General features: G+C 38.9%; 1 long non-coding RNA gene across 1 annotated transcript in view; it reads left to right on the forward strand.

The window, feature by feature from the left end:
- Positions 1-409: 409 nt before the first annotated feature.
- Positions 410-7729, forward strand: part of LOC109324856 — a 22558-nt gene continuing 15238 nt past the window's right edge. Inside the window, exon 1 of the long non-coding RNA XR_002105027.1 lies at positions 410-494. This is a non-coding gene — a long non-coding RNA (uncharacterized LOC109324856). The remainder of the gene's footprint in view (positions 495-7729) is intronic.

The raw sequence follows: 7729 nt of genomic DNA on the forward strand, positions 1-7729 counted from the left end.
GACCATTGTCAGCTTCTGTATAAAAGCATGATACTAAAGCAAAGGAAGACAAGGAGTTTACAATCTAAGAAAGCATACATCATAGTAGGAGAAGGATACCCACAAACATGTATAATTTTTATACATAATTTAAAAAAAAAAGCCAACAAACTTCAGCTGTACTCAAATGCTCCTCAACCTGTATTTTCTTTTAGACTTTATGGAAGAAGTGGATCTTGATGCAATATATGAAAGAACCATTGCAAAATCTGTGTGATGCATAGAGAGCAGCGTGAAAAAAGATCAAAGATGAAAAAGTGAGTAAACAGCAGAGAAAAGTGTCATCTTTAGAAAGTAGAGGGACCAAGAGTGAAATGCTAAGAGACAAAGGGCATATCTACACGTACATTAATGTGCTTTTGGTGCTAAGCATTAAATTTAGGTACCTCTAATATGAGGTACAACATAAATGCGCATTAGGCTGCTGTAATACACAGTAGCAAAACCACATGCCTGTTTAGTGATGTTCAATGCTCAGTAGCCTATTTCTATTGTGCATTAGCATATTAGCACTGTTTTTGATGTGATGCTTTAATGCACAGTAGAATAGGCTACTGCGCATTAAAGCACATGTGTAAATGCATCTAAAAGCAGATAAATATAGAAGGGCAGCCATAAGAAGGGTGGAAACACGAGATCCAGACTTGATTCGGTATTCTGAATCCCTTAGAGGGAAGCAATTCAAAATGACTGAACGAACTCCATCAATGTGTTTGCTCATTTGCTCTGACCTACTCTCCTGCTTGCTATCTGTGGCCAAACAGGTGTTTTATATAATTTAGTATGCACAAATTACCTCTACCCAGAATGTCAGAGAGAGATGTATTCCCAAGATCAGCTGCCAAACTGAGATATATCTAAATGCTAGGTAAGCTTGTGTATGAATGAGCTCACTAATGATGTAGCTGTGATGTGAAATTCTCCAACAGGCATGTATGTGAAGTTAAGCCAAGCTGCTGCTCCTCTGCCAGTCTGGTTTTTGTCTTCTGGGTAAGTGGCAGCTTTACTGAGTGGTGATATGGAGAGTGCAGCACTACTAAAATGTGAGATACTTAATAGATTACTTGCCAGGGGAGGAAAATTCCATCAAATCATGACTCTGTTCATTAAGTGACCTCTAAAAATTATGGGGAACAGGGGGAAGAGGTTTTTAGCTTATAAAGAGATCTCTCTCCATATTTTAATTTAGGAAAGAGAGGATAGACATTGCATGCAATGTCAGACTTGTAAATCTTAAAGTGTACTGTATGATTTCATTATCTTAGATACATTTTTACTGGATTATAAAAGAGTTTCCAACAGTACAATTTTCAACAGCTGAACTATGCCTAATGGCACAGATACAGTACAGTATATCTTTTTGCAATTTATGACCCAATGCTAGAAGTGCTGTGGCTACATCCTCCAGTCTTTCCTTATTCAAGGAGCTCTACTTAAGTCAATGAAGCTACTCACAGGATGGTAAAGACCTTGTTTTCAACTGACTATAGCAAATATATTTCATGACAATGAAGTGGCAGTTTTTCCATGAGCAGAATGATCTTCTAATCGCTGATATTCAATGTCCTTTATCACTGCTGTGGCAAAAGTGCTACACGATATATATTTACAACTAAAGGATGGAAGAGGCTAATTTATTATTTGCTTTATGTGGTTTATATTAAGGAATAGCAAGAGTCTCACTGGATTAAGTACGGTAAATTTCCCAATCTGAATTTATTTGAGGCTGTTGCCAAGACTAATTCAGTTGCTTACTTTTTTCCCCCCCCAGATTCATATATTTCTTTAAAAGTTCATTTTATGTTTGCTTAGGGCTTTGCTATCTACTGGGAATCATAGCATGCGTAATGGAGGTCCCAAGATTTATACAAAAAATATCAGAAGAATTCATACATTTAACAACTGAAACAACTATATTTGGAGAGCATAATAATGGCTCTTAAGAGACAACACAGTCGTACATTTTATGCTAATCAGCCAATTTGCCATTGCTTTCCTTAATGGTGAAAGGTGGTTTTAGTGCACAGAGTTCTGCTCTGTGAATGATAGATTGAACATTAGGACATTAACTCACGTCAGCTTTTTGGCTGCAATTGGGACTGTGCTGCCTGCACATGTACATTCATATTGCGGAAGGCAAGTAACTGATCATGCTATTTAGTTACTGCAGGGTAACATTTTTTTGAGATAGTTTTAAGAAATGCTTGGGTTTTGTGCCATTTCCAGTACTTCCTATTATTTGAGTTACAAACACAGCTTGTGTTATCATTATCTTGCTCGTTCCATAAAGAGGGTCCTGAATTTTAATGACTATCATATTCTGTGAATTACAATAGCATGATGTAGCAGCAATTTGACAGTCTTTTGATAAACTGTCCGGTGGCTGTCTTACACTTGCATGCTGTTTTGATAAGACTAGTGTAAACAAAGCAGGAATACCTTGGACACTAAGTAATGGAAAAGTGGGAGGGAAATGGCTTGGGTTTGGGGTTTTTTGGTTTGGTTTTGTTTGTTTGTTTGTTTTTTGCTGAACACAAATATTGTTCCCACAATTTTCACTTCTGTTTTCAGGGGATTTGTGCCTATTGAACTTCCTAAGTGTCTCAGATGAAGATTAATTTGACTTTGAGGATGGTTGGAGTTTCAGGTTAAGAGGGTGTACAACACAGAAGCACATAAATGGGTGCATCTACATGTGTAATTAATGTGACTGAATAAACTCTGGTACAATTTAAGCCAGAACAAACTAATCTGGATGTTATCATCTGGACATGCGTTTAAGTGCAGTTATTTACTCCACCATTGTATAGTACTTGTGTCTGACAGGACTATCCAACAGCACGGTAAATTAGTCTATATCAGCCTAATTGATGCACACATGTAGATGGTGATGTTTTACTTCACAGTCTACTGTGCAGTAAAGTGCATGTGTAGATGTGCCCAATCAGTTCCAATAACAGCTACCAGTACTTTACTGAGCAACAGAGTTCGGAATGTGTTTCCTTTAAGTCAGAAGAAAAAATGGAGTGACAAATGCCAGGAAGCTCAGATGTCTATTCTAGGAGCCAACTAGTTCACTTTATAGGTGTTTTATTCTATAGGTCTACCTGCACTAGTACTGATCACATGCATTGCTTCATCACTTACTTGTATTACAACTATATGTACTGCTTCTCTCTGATCCTGGCTCTTACCTACCCTAAACCAGAGTAGTGGCAGTATTGGCTCACCTATTGCAAGTAACAAAACATGGACAATGTTGGTGTGGTTAAAAGGAAGAAGTAGATTTATTTGATTAACAAAATAACTTTCGTGCCAGCAGTGCTAACTATTCACCTGTAGGCTGAAGTAGTTTCCCACAGCTAAAGAATTCTACTAGTCTTAATTGCCATTGAATGGTATGAGAAACCCCTGGTGTTTTTTATGAGCAAGAGTATACTGTGGTATAAGGTCTACCCAACTGCAGAAGGGTAGTTGCTGTGGAACACATAGATAGAAGTTTTACACTATGGCTATATTGGGAATATATCATCTGGGCATCATACTTGGACAGAACAAAAGTGTTTATTAATTTTTCTGTGTTTTGCTTGTAGCCATGACTTGTATGTGCATTTTGTGGAGGGGGGAGAAGAAAAAAACAGTTCTCCTTCCTACTTCTGGAGTCCCTACACTCATGTACCTACATATACAAGGAGTAAAGACTGGAGTTTGTTCCTGAATCTAGATTTTATCAGCCAGCACACCTGTGACACAATCTAAGTCAATGGACACACCGCATCCTGAGTGTTACGCTTTTACAAGGAAGTGTGGTCTAACAATGGCATTCTGAAGTTTTGCATTTGCTTTACTATTTATTAGTCTAATAGACCCTTAAATTTTAGAGTGCCTGCTGTGACTGTATAGGCATACACTTTGCTTATGTACCTGTGCTGAAATCTGATTGTATGCCAATACAATGGCAATGGTTACATCCAGCTTTCAGATGCATACAGTAATTGTTGCCATTTAATGTTCAATGCATTTTTACTGGAATAACAATAGTGAGCAAAAAGGAAAAGTAAGCATTTCAAGGTTGCTTTTTCCCCCAAGTTGTATAGATTGCAGGCTTTTAGGAGAATGTGGACATAATTGTGTAAGTGCTGCTTCCATTAAAGAACAGCTGATAAGGCTAATACTTTTGAAACTGTGTAATAGGACTACACAACATCTAAAAATAGTGACTCTTTTTAGTGATTGTACATTCTTAACTCTTAGAATACTTACTAAGAGGCTCTAGTCTGTACACCCATTGTGTATCTCATCTATGCATAACATTTTGGGAAAGCAAAATTTCTGCAGGAGGCTGATCTAATCTTAAACCTTTCTCTGGGCCAAAGTGTATTTTTCAGAAGAGGTGGCTCTGAGGGAAGAAGTAAGAAGGGTTGGAGACTAAAGATGAATGCGGCTTAGAGCTCCCTGATCTATCAGCCTCTTCATGCCTATACCATAAATGGCCTATTTATTTGCTAGCAAGTACAGCTGGAGTGATGTCAGAGAAAGTGATATCATTATACTGCTGTTTGGAGGATAAGTCAAGCACTTAAATATCCAAATATCTTCAGGGATTCAACTTCCTTCATTTTTGAAAGTGACTGAAGTTTCCATTGCCAGATAGATAAGATGTTATTGTAAACTTCAGTCTATTTTTTTCCCAATCCCAGCCAGCACTTTGCCTATATTAAAGTAAAGACAGGATCAAAACACATGTCAGATCCAAACTCCCTGTATTTTGGGAAGTTTGAATTTTGATCTGAATGTTGGATCTGAAGACCATCTCTAGAATCAAATATTCAATTTAGCTAGCTCAAGAAGGTATATTTTCCAAAGCTAAATTAGCAGTAGATAGCCATGCCTAATACCTTACATTCACATTCTCTAGGCCAAAATGATCTGTCAGCCCTTCTGGTTGAATAGTAATATGTAAGGGAGATTTATTCAGTTCTTACTGTGGAGGTTCTTACCTTATCACCATATTGTCAGAATGCCTCCCAGTAAGATGTCAAGCAAAGTGACTATTTTCTGTTATATATCATTTGTCCTTTTATACCCAGCCCAGGAGAAGAACTGCATGTGTAATATACGGTTTGGTTTTGGGGATTCTCTCTGTAAAAAAGAAGAAAGAAGAAGAACAACAGCAATAGTGATGTAGTTATGTTATCAGAGATGGCAAGTGAAGTAACACATCTTGAACTTGCAATGACACCCAGAATATAGGAATTCTAAACACAGTGGTCATCAGCAGTGGGTGCATCTACATGTGCACTTTACTGACTAATTAGCTCTGTAGTAAAGCGTCACTGTCTACATGTGCACCTGTATTAGGGAGCAGTAAATTTATTAACTCTGCTGTAGGATAGTACTGTCTAGGACAAACACTGTCTTACGGCAGAGTCCTTTTGTGAGCAGAAACACATGTGTAGACTGGCTGGGGCTGGCTGGGGCACCCGAATCTCTGAAACCGAATTGAATCGGCCCTTACCTGCCAGCTTGCCCCACGCTGGAGCACCTGCGTGCTCGAGCCAGCCCATCTGTTGACCCCCAAGGTTGCTGCCAGCCCAGATCTGCTGAGCCCTGGCTCAAATAGCTGCGGTCCTGGACTCATGTGTATACACTGTGCCCAGGAGCAGCTGACTTGGGCACACACTGTGCTGGAGTTTATTGCGCTGTGCATTTGCATGTGTAGATTTGCCCAGTGAGTATTAAACTTGGACCCCCCACACCAAATGTGTAAGCCTGTAGTGACATGAGTTAACCACATGCATTAAAAGAGAACTTCTTTAGCTGTGGGGAAGTATCAAGTTGCAAATTCACTAAAACAAATCATGAACACATGTACTGGGTCACTTTATTGCACTGAGCTCTCTCAAGTTCCATTTATTTTTTGTTTGTGGGGAAAGAGTAAATATTTGTGTGCTGTTTATTTAAGAGCTGAATATTATTATTATGTGTTAATGTTCTATATACAACACTTCTGGTCTGAAAATATGCTGTTTACAATAAATATGCTGAGCTATTGAAGTTCAGTAGCTAAATCTGAACTGATACAATTCCTTGAAAAGAGGCATGTGGCACAAATGTGGTAGGGCTGGCACATGACATGGAATTATCAACAAGATATTTCTTCTGCTTTTAGAGGCTGCCTATCTAATTTCATTATTACCTATTGCGTATGGCCCCAAATAAAGGCTCTGGGCAACTTCTGAACAACAGCCTTGTCTTTCTAACAAGAACAGTGGGCAGTGAAGTGACCATAAGTATCTGTGTCTACCAGATGTCTATTTTTATAAGTATCACAACTACCTGCCAGGGACACTAAATTGACCATCCAGAGTGATTACAAATAGATTAAGAATGTTTGACAATAGATGACATTTAGATGGCTGTTGGTCTATGATCTATGGCTTGATACCATAATATACCTGATAGCTTTTATCAAAGTGACTCCCTCATATACTTTGTTTACTTAGTTGCTGGTTGTTACTTCAGAAGAGTTATAGCAGGGAAACCATGAGTTAGGCCTGTTGACAATGTTATAAGAACAATGCAGTGGCATTAATGTGAGAGACGCAGGAATCATAAAGAAACAGTAGCCTAAGATCTTTGAGTCGTCGTGACAAATCATTTACTAAAGGTGGCATATGAAAACTAATTTTAACAGGCATGGATGTAGAGTCCTGTGAAGTTATTCCTGTTGGCTAGACCACTTGTTGATGCAGTCCTGAAATGTTTTAAGAATTCCAAAAGTCCCAAAGAGCTTTGAAGATGGGTCATGTCCTCTGGTAGACACAAACTCTGGGAGTGTTCCCTCCTTTCAGACAATGTCCTGCAGCTTTGGTAAGAATCAGAGAAAAGGGCTGGCTTATGATATGTAGTGTGCTTAAGTAAATATTTCAGTACCTTGTAAATAAGTTTCCCAGAGTATACATTGCCTCATAATGATTTCCACAGTATGTATCTAGGCAAGTTTATTTTTATCTTAAAATTTATTATTTTCTCTCCATTGCTGCAGAACTGCCAATGAAATACTCTTTTATTTAAAAATGCCTTGGAATGAATTTTAGAACAGGTAGTGCAGCCACTGAAGAATATTTTAGAAAGTGCAATGCCTGGGGGAACTTAGCCTCCTGTGTGCTTTGGAACTGGTAGTCTCTATGGATCCTATTCCTGGTTCTGTGATGAGGCAATCGACCCTCAGGAAACTCTAGGTAGTTGAGAACACTGCAGTACCTTTCTTCAGCAACATATATTACCACAAACACATGAAACTTCCTCCATTCCCATATTCAAACTTCCCATCAAAGGCTTTGTCAGAAATAAGTTCTTAATCTTTGTCCTAAACTTGGTTCCTCCAGTGCAATGGAACTCCCTCCTCAATGAGTCATCTTGAAAACCTGACCATGTAGGAAGCAGATAGAGTCTGAATTTGTGGAATGGACTCCTTCAAGAACTAAAGACTATCACAAACACAATGCCATCTGTGAGGGTGCGGGGCCTAGGGGCGGCCGTGAACTCCCTAGCACCCCCTACCGTCACGTTAGGGTGAACGTAGCACCCTCAGAATCTCGCCCGCCACGACTTTGATGACTAATATATATAGTATGGAGGCTGCCTGTTTCCCTAGTGGACGGTACTGGTGTTCCTGTCCCTATTC

Source organism: Crocodylus porosus, unplaced genomic scaffold, assembly GCF_001723895.1.
Source record: "Crocodylus porosus isolate Cpor-Errol unplaced genomic scaffold, CroPor_comp1, whole genome shotgun sequence".
In the NCBI taxonomy this organism is placed as follows: domain Eukaryota; kingdom Metazoa; phylum Chordata; order Crocodylia; family Crocodylidae; genus Crocodylus; species Crocodylus porosus.